Source organism: Pinus tabuliformis, chromosome 7, assembly GCF_031772625.1.
Source record: "Pinus tabuliformis cultivar Carrire ecotype Pingquan chromosome 7, CPIR1, whole genome shotgun sequence".
NCBI lineage: Eukaryota > Viridiplantae > Streptophyta > Pinopsida > Pinales > Pinaceae > Pinus > Pinus tabuliformis.
In genome coordinates this window covers 994,901,618-994,914,743 of record NC_142293.1, presented here as the reverse complement: position 1 = coordinate 994,914,743, position 13,126 = coordinate 994,901,618, and positions in this window count along the sequence as shown.

Here is a 13,126-nt window from a genome sequence, read left to right as displayed (position 1 = left end):
AAGCCCATCAAGCCCACGTGCCCTTCATATTAGTTTTGCTTATTACTACTTATTTTTTCGCTTATTATTAATACTATTTACTTTTTGTTTTTACTGCAAATCGTTTTTTTTTTTCAAAACAAACCGTTAAGATACCCTTATTTATATGCGGGATACTTTATATATGCATGTAGGAACTACCTTTCGAGAGAAAAGGAATATTTATCCCCTAACGGGGACTCCGGAGATTGGTCGTATCACGTATTAAAGGACTGCTAGCTACCTATTTGCTCTATTTGGAAATGCCAAATGTGGTTTTACGGTTGCATCAAATGGGAATAGTTCAATTACTACCCAATATTGCATTATATAGTCGAGTTGGCATTTCGTACTTCTCACTAAATGTGTTACATAAAAGAAGGCGTAAAATTATACCACACATTCTCATACGCCCATTCCACTTGACAGGCATGTGAAAATATTTAATACAATTTCATGACAGCAATCTCATACCCCCATAATGAGCCAAGCCCAACATGTCGATATGATGATGTCCGGTAATTATTGCACCGAGAGGATCTACCCTGCTATTTACTAATGGATATCCCTCCTTCTGCAATGTTGGGACTGATGTTCACACTGCTTCAAGACCTTTCAGGCTTGGTACCATTATTCCTTCTTGTTTAACTCCTACTTTTGCTAATATTTCTTGTGGATTTTAATTTACTACATTAATGGGATTACCCATTTCCTCTTCGTCATGTTCTTCTAAGAGATGTTACTGTGGAAACTACCATCCCTTGGGATTTTTGGATTGTTTCTTTCTACTTCTTGGATATTTGTTTTGCTGAGGGCACACATATTTTGTAAGTGTCCTATTTGTAGACATATACGACATTTAAATGTCGTATTTTCAAAATCTAAAAACTAGGTCCAACACTGATTGTTATGTATCATATGAATGGTGTTATAGGCCATTTTGTCACATTTAATCAATAGGCCCACAAAATGGATCAATCAACATCCATGAACACCTTGTCATCATCCGTACACATAGCTCTAAGAATGACTCTTCCAAATCCCTGAGTTTCTGAGTCTGACTGCTTCAAAAAAATATTTGTAAGGCCCAATGCACCCTAGCCCTTTAAAGGCCCGCATTCAGCAACATGTTGCTCCATTTTTCACCTGCACTGATAAACAACAGGTTGTCCCTTGTTTGGGGTGTGTTGATTCTATAAATTCGGGAAAAATAAAAATATTCCCAAAGATTCCTCTTCCAGAAGCTTCCAAGAGTTGTTTCAACCATTTACCTTGGATATTGAATCCTATCTAATCCTACCTTGGATATTTCACCTTTTATCCCTTGAGCTCATCCTCCCATCAAGAGTGGATCTCAAGCGTAGATTGGTAAATGGATAATAATTCCTAAACCACCACACTCTCCTATAAATTTACAACTGTCTACAACATCATGGTTGGAATTTGGAGTCTGATCATGCCCTCATGTTGCTTCCTTGAATCTAAGAGAATCATCATCTCCATGCATTAGGGTGACATTAAGGTGTGCTTTGTGATGAGGAAGGATAAGTCAACTTGGTAGATCTCTACAAGATCAACTACTATTCTTGGTTGCAAACTCTCTTCTTTTGATATTAATACAAAGAGTATAACATTTTCCTATATATGTTATGCTATGTTTACATTCATATGTTTCAATGTTTTGTTGATCCATTGAATAATGTAATTGGATAATGATACATATATGTCGTAGATATTTGGCTTGTTGTGATTGTATGTGCATGTTCTCATTATAGCAATCAGAGCTACGGTTAGAGCTTACACACCGAGAGGAGAGAAAATCTTGCAACAGGTTCCAGGTAAGCTTCTTTTCATTCTTCAATTTCTCTAAGAAGAAATTTATATTCTTTTCTTTTTTGTTGTTCTAGACCAGTCCACTAGGTCTAGGTAAGATACTTTTGTCCGCAATCGTAAATTCTGCATAACAAATTGGTGACCATACTGGGGAACGTTTCTTTCCCTTAGTGGTTTCGTTGACCTTAGTACTTGTTTCACCTCTTCAACATACCTCCATTTCCTCACTCAATCTGAATTGACCTTAGGAAGATCTTTCACTGAGCTTCATTTGATTGTTTGTATCAGAACTTAAGCTTTACATTGATCAACGCTTCCCCTGGTATGGATACAAAACATTGCAGTGCACTCTAGCCATCTTTTCACCTGCGCTGCAGTGCACTGGTAGCATATTTTCACCTGTGCTAACTCCTGTTTCATGCAAAAAATCCATTTTCATGGTTTTCTCTCTAATTGACTTCGTTCTAGTTGGTCCTCCTTGTGCCCTTGAGCATGTCTTGGTCTCTCAGAAGTCTTCATCTTGTTTGATTTTGGTTTTGAGTGTCTTGGATAGGAATTTATTTGGATTTTGTTAGGGTCCAACCCTAACCCCCTTATTTATGTAATAGGTTCGAGTCATAGTTATAGTTAGTTAAAGAGTCAATAAAGCCCATATTAATAATTGTAAGTGGTTGACCCGCATTTAAAGAAAGGGACCACAGTTAGTTGCAAATGGGCCATGGTATTAGATAGATGGTATCAATAGAACCATGGTACTAACCCATGGTATTGCATGTATGAATCCTATATAAATGATAGAAACTCCCCATTGAGGAGCATCGTGTCTTATTCTGTAATCGAGCACTGCTCTATTGGAGGTTGCCCCCTCGAAGAGTCAAGTGAACATTGGTTCCATCTCTGAATAATAAAATACATGTTGTTATTTCTCATTTTGTTCTGTGTTCTGGATTGTATTTCTTCGCATATTTGGTATCATAGCATCTTCTCGTGGGTCAAGAGCATAACAAGTGGTATCATAGCACTTTCCAGGGCCGGTGGTATCTCCATTTGTAGCAGAATTTTGTTTGGCTAGAGACGTGTTCCGGCGTCTTTAAACCACGGGATTTGTAGTTGAGTGCATAAACCTACGGATTTGGGTAGGCATGCACGCAGGAAATACAAGAGGTGGTCATGCTTATTGGACTCCCTTGTAACCCCTGTGGGTACACCTTCTAGTAGTAGCACATCAGATAGAACCGCGCATGGACAGTCTTCCACGTACCCTCTGGGTATATCAGAAGCCCCCTAGGCTCACCTGAACCCTCGCTGTAGATAAATCGTCGACTGCCTTGCTTCTACAGCACACCGAGAACAGCACTCGGTGAGATTATTCACACGTATGATAGGGTAGTCGGGTAGTACGGATAAGGGTACAGTTGATCCTCCTTAGTTAGTGCCCTAAAAGATTGGGTCGAGTAATATTGTTGGACGCTTATGTTTATTGTGATCTGTAGCACCTGACACTCCTTGAGACCATAGTTCGCTTATCTCTCTGAAGATTGCCAATCATCTTCTTTTCCAAATCAGATATAGCAGATTGGGTTCTGCACTGCCGTAACAATCAGATCCACCAGAACACCATTTAGATCTAGCAGCGGGGGTTCGGTCGCTGCCGCATTCCTACTCACACTCTGCAGTTGAGGGTTTCACAGACAGATCTGACCATTGGTGCAGGGAAGCTTGTGGCTCCTATACCTTGGGGTGATTCTCGTAGGACATTGAGCAGGACTAACTTTTCTGGGAATTACCTACTGCAGTATTGATAAGCGGGGAGTAAAACTGCAATTCTTGTGCGAGACTTAGCCTATCAAAATCAAGACTACGGGTTGAGTAAGGTGGTACCATTCACTTGTCAGCTTCAATTTTCGGGCGGTCCTAAATTTTTTCACAGTGACAACCAGATCTGTGTATGGTAGAAACTAGAGCTCAAGCTATGGCCAATGAGATGATGGAATCCCTTGAAAACAGGCTAGATGAACCAGCACAATCGGAGGTATATGATTTTAATGAAGACCATAAAGGAGAATCTAGTCATTCTCTTCACTTCTAGGGAAACCACCAACATTCCCACCCTAGGCCACCCAAGCTGGACATGTACAAATTTGACGGCTCTAATCTGGCAATATGGTTATCAGAAATTGACCAATATTTCACGTTGAATCACATCAAAAATGATGAGACTAAGCTACATGTGGGAGGCCTTTACTTGGACCAAGAAAGATGGCAATGGTGGTAGTGGCATCAAAAATTCTATGCAAGGCCAATTACTTGGCAGGCATTCTCAAAATCCCTTTGTGAACGCTTTGAACGAGAATCCAATTTTTTGGGTCATATTACTAAGCTCAGACAGACAAGCACAGTACACGACTATATTACATCTTTTGATAAATTAGCCTTCCGCACAGGAGGTTTGGCAGATGAATTCTACTTGGAATGTTTTATCAATGGTCTCAAAGATGCCATCCAAGCTCACATTCAGATGCACCACCCACCCACATGGCTAACATCTTGCACAACGGCTCGCGAAGTGGAACGTGCGTTAGCAGCCCAGTCCCCTCGTCTAAATTTCATAGCCAAGGGACGCCCCACCTGTTGGGTGCTAAAAGGTGTCTATTAAAACTCCTATTTGCCTCAGATTAATTATGAGCTTGAGTAAGTCTTTTTATTCCAAGAGTGTACACAATATGTGCAAGCTATAAATCCAGAGAATAATGCTTTAAAATAAGTTATTAAATTCAATACAAGAGTAAACGGTTGCAATCATAAATCTCAAGCTTGTAACTTTAAGGGAAATAATTCATTTAAGCATCATGACTCAATCTCAAACAAAACCATAATTCAATCTTAATCAACCAAATTTGAATGATAATCAACCGAATGCACCATAGCATTAACTAAGCTCTTTCAGCTGGACTTAAACTACTGGATATAAGGAAATCATTTAATCTATAACGCTCTATTCTTTAATTAATGAGAAATGATTATTTAACTGATAACTAATTCAATCCACGACATGAATTAAATAAAGCCAACTAGGATTGAGCATTAATGAAATGAATACCAGAAATACGATAACGAAAATAAATCAACTGCAAAGCTCTAAAGCAGAATAAACTTGCAAGAAACGGAAAAAGCATAAAACAAGGAAAAACAGTAAGATCCACCAGAGACCGGGCCCTAGCCACCAGCGAATACTACTTAGCTACTTCAGAATATCCAAATGAACAACACCGCAAGTTGTATATTAATCATCAAAGTCACTTGTCATTACAATACGACCTTGTTCTTCAGAGTCACGCTTCTGTAAATTAAAATTACAATTGTAGTAAAAGACGAGAGATCCCTCTTCAATTTTCCCTTTTATAGTCAAAAGGAAAAAGATAAATGTGATCCCTCAGGATCAGGAGATCCTGAGGGATTCACAACTAAATGCTATCTTCAGAAAATTATTATATCTTGCGTTGATCTTCTCGATTTGTTCCTTGGTTCAACTGCACACGACGCGTTTCATTTCCCTTGATTAGCTTTTGTTGTTTCGACTTTGGAAGAACTATTGTTCCATCTGCTGTTTTTCTACATAAAAAGTAATGAGAGTTAGTTAGATCGATCAAATCGTATCAAGAGTAGTTTCATTCATTCCTTATCAAAATCCTATCAATATGTTATTATATTATGGCACAAAATGGATAAGAAAGGAGGAAAAAGACAATAATCAATAGTAAATACATACCTATTGCAAGGCTCAACATACTCCCCTGCTTACCTTTTTTCATGTCCTCATGACAAATGAATAGTTCCTATGTAATGTAGTTAACGAGTAAGCTGGAGAAAAGGTTTCTTTATCAGGCCTGAAACCGTGATATTGTGCCAGATTTGCAAAGGTTTCCTTTTCGTGTCCTGCAGGTAAATCATAGTCAAACCGATACCCTTAAGGAGGATACCAAATAAGGGGACACCTAAATTGACATCCCAACCAATATGGCCCTTCCCTTAAGATAAGATCATTGTATGTGATTAACCGGCTCGCAACAACTTTGAAATTCCCATAATTAAATGGTTCTCTTTCCTTAACACTGTTAGTTGAGACCATCCATCTCATTTTGGATGCAGTCGGGGATCTTTCCTGGATGGAGAGAAGATATGTTGTTCCTTTCTATACAATTTCCTTATGTATGGGCCCTAAAATTTGAATCATGCCTTCATGTGTCATCGGCCTTTTATGTTTAACAAATAGTTGCAAAGGGTGAGTAGCCTCACTACTTACCCAGAGATCCAACCCGTGTTCCTGTCTTTGGAATGAAATACACGCCTTAAAACACCTAAGTTGATTAAATGAAAAAGAGATAAAAGCCTGGAATTGAATATCTCCAACAAAAGGGCTAGGATTCTTATCCACTTCTTCGTCTAATATGAAATTATGCAGATAAAATTCGCAAAGAAGCCTTTGGACTTTTGCCCCATGTTCCTTGCAGCAACTTATAAAATCTTCAGTTGTCTTTAATTCGATTGGCTTTCCAGCTCTTACGGCTTTAATATTTAACAATAAGTACCGTTCTAATAAGAACAGGGCATAATTTGTGGTAGGAGACCTGTAGGTCAAGACATCCGAATATAGCGAGCAAATGGTGTCTATTTGATTGCATATTTAACCCCTCAACAGAAACAAAAAAGCCCAAATACACCAACTCCTCTTTCAAGAATGAACATTTCTTTAAATTTAACAGTGATTTTTCTTATTGTAGCCTCTGTAAGACATAATTCAGATGTCTCACATGTTCCTCCTTAGATCTTCTATAAACTAATATATCGTCCAGATATACTATTACAAATTTACCAATAAATTTCTTTAGAACTTCATTCATAAGTCTCATAAATGTACTAGGAGCATTCGACAATCCAAAAGGGATTACCATGCACTCATATAATCCTTCATTGGTCTTAAAAGCAGTTTTCCACTCATCTCCCTCTCTAATTCTAATTTGATGATAACCACTTTTAAAATCTAACTTTGTAAAATATCTAGCTCCACTTAAACAATCCATCAAATATTTGATTTTAGGTAAAGGAAATCTATACCTGATTGTTATCTTATTGATTGCTCTTGAGTCAGTGCACATTCTCCAGCCTCCATCTTTCTTTGGGCTCAACACTGTTGGCACCGCAAAAGGACTCAAACTCTCTCTAACGAGTCCCTTGTCTAACAGTTCCTGAACCTATTTCCTAATCTCTTCATTCTCTGTGGGAGTCATCATGTAAGATTCTTTATTAGGTAGATTTGCTCCTGGAATCAAATCTATGTGATGACTGATTTTTCTAATGGGTGGTAACTCATCAGGCAAATTGTAGTGGCCAATCTAGGGTGCTAGATTAGACTAGATTTACTATCAACCAGGGTTAGTAAACTTCGAGGCATGCGTCTACAGTATATAGACATAAAGGATTCCTAACTAAGTGTTTATTGTGATAGGTTGCAGTACTTCTTTACAGAAGGTTAAGATATGTTTCCTCTCACCTTAACACTCAGATCACCTAACTTATCTAACTGTCCTAAAGATGCAGCGTATTACTAGACTGAGATTTTAATCCCCTTACAAGGATGCTATGCACAAAAGCTCTGTCTAGTTAACACTTGAGCATTCATGGAAAATCAAAAGCAATCAAAAGCACACTAAAATTTAAATGCATGAAAAACAGAGTCTATGGAGATGCTTCAAAATATAATGATAGATCAAATCTCTTACAAGATATGGTTCAATGATCTTAACAATGAAATATTCAAGCTATCACCATAAATACCATTTGTGAGACTTTCAAATCAAATCGACAAAATCATAAGCATGGAAATAACATTAAACACTATGTGTTTCTATTCGAATTCGAAAACTGCTAAGGAAATGAAATTAATAGTATACCAATCCACGTAGGGCCTGTCCACCTTTCAATGGTACGCTGAAGTAAACTCAAGCAACGAGAGATTTAACGCATAAACACTGCTGGAGTAAAACCGTGACTGCATTCAAGTATTGTAGATTGCAATTACATACAAAAGTTCTCTTCTCAAACGATGTACAGAGATAATAATCGTAACTGTCCCCTTAATAAAAATAATACACAGTCTTTATGTGCCTATCCCTATCGGGATCGAATGTACATTCATTGAGCAGTTGTTTCCGCTTTTACAAAGGAATGATTTTTGGTCATTTCTAATTTAAACCGATTTCCAAAAAGAAAACAAAACGAAACCGGTTTGGGAAACTATGGCTTTTACTGCCTTTGTAACCAAAACGCCGAGGTTTGACCAACGTGGACCGGATAACTAGGAGCTTTTGATTTGCTGTAGAATCGATTTTTCACCATGCTTGTACATTCCATTTTTCGTTCCTATCCATTGCTTTGGCTTGCCTGTCATGCCATGTGTCAGATGATAAACCATTTACAGGATGTTATGACTTCCTGTAACCTTTTTATTGAAAAATCCTAATTTCTAACATAAAAACCCATAAATTAACTTTAATGCAAACTAACAACTATAATGCTATTAATTAATCAATTTCAAGGAATATAAGGGATCTATGGAGGAAAAGGTAGACAAATGATGGTGTTTTTAGAAGAAAAAGATGGTAATGGAATGGTACCAACATCTCCCCCAAGCTTAATGAATTAGCATGTCCTCATGTTAATCCTGATGTGCTGCCTCTAAACTCTGTCCATGCCTCTACCTCTGCTGATTTCAACAATGCATCTATGTTCTTCTTAGCTTGGGCATCTTTCTGAATGTGGAGCTCATGTTTAAAACTCTTGTATTTCTCCTTGAGGGCTTTCTTTTGGGTATACCATTTGGTTGCCCACTTGCAAATGTCAGTTTGTTCAGCCTCGAGTTCTTTGATTTTCTCCTTCAACTTCTCATTTTTCCAGTTGAGTCTCTTTCCTCTGTGCTCTCAACATTTCATTCTCTTTCTTGACGACTTTCTCCAGCACGTTGGCCTCCATCAGTTCTTCTTTTAACTTTTAAATTTGCTCTTCCAGCCTCCTTTGTTTCTTAATTGCACGTGGTGACTCTTTTCCTTGCCTATTGTTTCTCTCAACCTCCATTTCGGCTTCTGGTCCAGGCTGTGAGTGAGCACTGCTCTCAATGTCCATCGGTGCATGTGCATTTGATTCTGGTTGGTCTTCTTGTGGCTGGGTCTTTTGTGCTCTCCTAGATCTTCTTGTATATGTAGTAAAAATTGTATCTTGCTCCGTTTTCTGGGCATCCTCTTGTCTCATTTTTCTTGTCCACACACTACTAATGGGTGGAGGGACATTGCTTGATTTGCGCATAGGAATCTCTTCATCAATGTCATGCATAAATCCTGAGTGCTCTTGTTGTTCTTGCTCATCCTCTTCATCTTTGATTTGATTGGCAGCTAGAAATTCCTTCCACGTTTTTCCCCTTCTATGTAATTCAAATTCAATGAGGATTTTAATTAACCCAAAATGACATAAGCTTTTGTCTTCATTACCCTTTCTCTTTTGGATAGTTTTTGACATCTTGGTCAAGCTCTGCAAGAGGAAATATGGTAAACTAATGGTGCACTGCCCTTTTAGATGTAACAAGAGTTTGATGTGGTATAAAAAGACTATGTTGTAGCAACCCTCACACGTAACAAATTTTTGGATGATATACACCATTTCGTCCTATGGATGCATCAGCCAACTCCTAGGGACACCCTTCTTCCAGTTAACAGATGAAACCCTCGACCTGGACATGAATTGGGTCCATGATTTTTCTTTGAATTGTTTTGTTTTGGAGTATTTTTCTCCTTCCGGGCTGATCCCCAAGGATTGTGCTATGGTGTCTTCTAAGATCCTGAATGAGAAATTTCCTATCAATGCTTTCTCCCCATTAAATGTAAAGGCAAACTGTTTGGTTACTTCCTCATTGCTCCCATTAAACTTCTCCAAGAAGGGTAGCCATTGTTTTTCTTTTAAAATTGCAATGCAATCATCTTGGTACTGAGAATTGTCAAATGTGCTTGGCTCTACCCTATTAGTCATTTTGACAAAGAAACCCCTGCTCTAACCCTCTTCGTTTATGCTTACTAATTTAACAAGGGTATTTTGGTTTGTTACCTCTGCTTTTCGCTCCACACAACTGACCTGATAGCACCCTCTGTTCTTAGAGATCAGCTCCTTCAATGGCTTAAGCAGTGATCGGGTGACTGTCCTTGAATTATGGTGGAGGTGGAAACTTGTGAGCCCGGTTACTGTGCTTTCCTTTCGTAGCACTTGTTGTTCTCGGCCTTTGTTTTTAAAATCACAGCACTTGAATTACTTAGTATAGAACGCCCTTTTTACAACTGAAAATGAAATAGAATTTTAACAACCGACTTGACCCATTTCGCTATAATGATAACAGAGCGTACTCATATTTCTATGACAGAGGAGTGATTGTACTGGGTTGTATGAATATTATCATGAGAACGCCGCAAGCATGTATGGAGTATTGGAGTATAACAACGGATAGTTTCTTGCATGAGTCGACTTGGTCGAACAATCATATTATAACTCAGCCAATTCAAAAACAGAGAATGAAGCCGTGTAACATTTGGCTTTGTAATAGTTAACCACCTGTCCCTTGCTCATTCGTATTTGGCCGAATAAGGAGTTGTTGGACCGATAGTAAAGTTTGATGGCGATAAGCAGTTAATAACAAGGCTGGGAGGGTGGTATAATAGAGGATTTAAAAATCATAGGAGGAGGAGTATGGGGATAGGCTACACTGTTGGGAAATGATAAGAATTAGGAATATGACGAGGGTGATGGATATGTGGGTGGTTTTGAAATTTATCATAAGCAGTCATAGTCATCACATTTAACACTAAAGTAATCTAAGAATTTAAATGTTAAAAATAAAAATTACAATAATACATTACACTTTTATTGGTTGATCAAGAGTTGAGTTGGCATGCATAGATAGGACTAATCTTTCTTGTTCAGATATGACTAATCTTTGCTGTCCATAATAGGTCCCTCTGAGATAAATTTGGATGCAACAGGTCCCTCTTAGATTTGGAGAATATGTGTGCAGCTTCTTTGAAATCTGGAAAAGAAATATATATGTGCAGGTTCCTTGATCTTTGGTGTTTGATGGAGCCTCGGTGACGAGCAACCTTTGAATCTCTGTTGAAACTTTGTTGAAGCTTTGCTAAAGTAGCTTGAGATATCAGTCTCTAACAGGTCCCTTTTATGTTTGCTGAACAGGTCCCTCTAATGTTGATGCTGGTAACATGGTCTTCCGAACAGAACAGGTCCCACTGCATAGTGCTTTTAAACAGGTCCCTCTGATTAGAACAAAGACAAAAACAACTTCTTTATTGAAATATGAAGTGTTGAAACAAACTCTTGAAGAATTTACAATGAGGAGATGAGATAAGAACAAAATGCTGAAGCTTCTCCCCCACTAAAGCTTTGACTTGTCCTCAAGTCATTATTCAATCGATGAATCAAACAGGAAACAAAAAGAAAAGGAATTCTTACCATCCAAAGAATTGGTTTTCAAGTAAGAATTCTGGGTTAGAGTGTGCCAAAGTCTGGTTTTCACATCTAAACCATTATTATTATTTTTATTATTATTTTATTTTTTTTAATTTCTTTTGAATTTCTAAATTGAAATGAAATGAACTAAGGCAGAGATACTACAGCTGAAGGCTGCAATATCTCAACCTCTCTTTGTTGAGATACAGTTTGAAGAAAATTTTGCTTGCTGATGGGCCTATTGTAAAGTTTCAAGCGATGGCCATTGAAAGTAAAGGGGTGGCCTTCTTCATTAATGGTAATGAGCTTGACTGATTCATTGTCATAAACTTGAACGATTTCATATGGGCCCATCCAATGTGTGGTAAATTTGGCTTTATGATCTCTGAATTTAGAATCAAAGAGTAAAGCTCAGTCTCCTTCTTTGAACTGCTTCTTCTTGATATGTGCATCATGCCACTGCTTCCTTTGTTTTTGCATGAGGAGTGTTGTCTCCTCTGCTTGCTCCCTCATTTCATCCAGCTGGTTCAACTGCTGAATTCTTTCTTGTTGTGCTTCATTAAGATCAATTCCCAAATCTACAGCCATCTTAAAAGTATGTATTTGAAACTCAATAGGAAGCATTACCTATTTGCCATACACCAACTGATATGGTGTAAATCCTATAGTATTCTTCCACGTGATTCTATAAGCCCAGAGTGCATCTTTGAGCTTCTCTTCCCAATTCTTTCTGTTCATTGCCACAGTCTTAGTGATAATTCCTTCCAAAGTTTTATTTGTGGATTCCACCTGGCCATTGGCCTATGGATGGTAAGGTGTACTTCTTCTGTGCTTGATTTGATATTTTGTGTGATGTCCTTAACTAACTTTAAAGTAAACTGAGTACCTTGATCAGTCACTATCTCTCTTTGTACTCCATACCTTACAAAAATCTCTTCAAAAAGGAAGTTTACCACTGTTTGTTCAGTTGCTCAGACTAGTGCTTTAGCTTCAGCCCATTTTGTTACGTAATCAGTACATACTAAGATGTACTTATTACCATTGGAAGTTGGATTAATGGGTCCTATGAAATCTAGAGCCCATTTTTCAAATGGCTCTAGGTGTACTTGAGGCCGAAGTGGCATCTCATCTGTAGCGGTTGGCCTACCCATTCTTTGACAGCTATCACAATTCTTCACGTACTTCTTGGAATCCTTAAAAATAGATGGCCAGTAGTATCCAAGACTAAGAATCTTGAATGATGTTCATTTAGCTACAAAATGCCCACCACACGGTTCATCATGGCAAGATTTTAAAATATCAATTATCTCATCATTTCCTACACATCGTCTAATAATCATATCATAACCAGTGTAAAATAAATCGCCATTAATCCATGAGTATCGAGCAGTTTGTTTGACTAGCCTCTTCTTTTCCTTTGGAGTAAAGTATGGAGGTGTTCTTCCTGTGGACAAATAATTGGCCAAGTCAGCATACCAAGGATTCACTATTGAAATTGCAAATAGATTTTCATCTGGAAAAGAATCTTCAACTGGAACAAACTCACCTTGATTTTGCACTCTAGAAAGGAAATCTGCCACCTGATTCTCCTTACCTGGTCTATCTAACACTGTGATGTTAAATTCCTGTAACAATAATAACCATCTGGTAACTCTTCCACTAGTTACTGGTTTATTCATTAAATGCTTAATGGCAGAATGGTCAGTATGTACAAAAACCT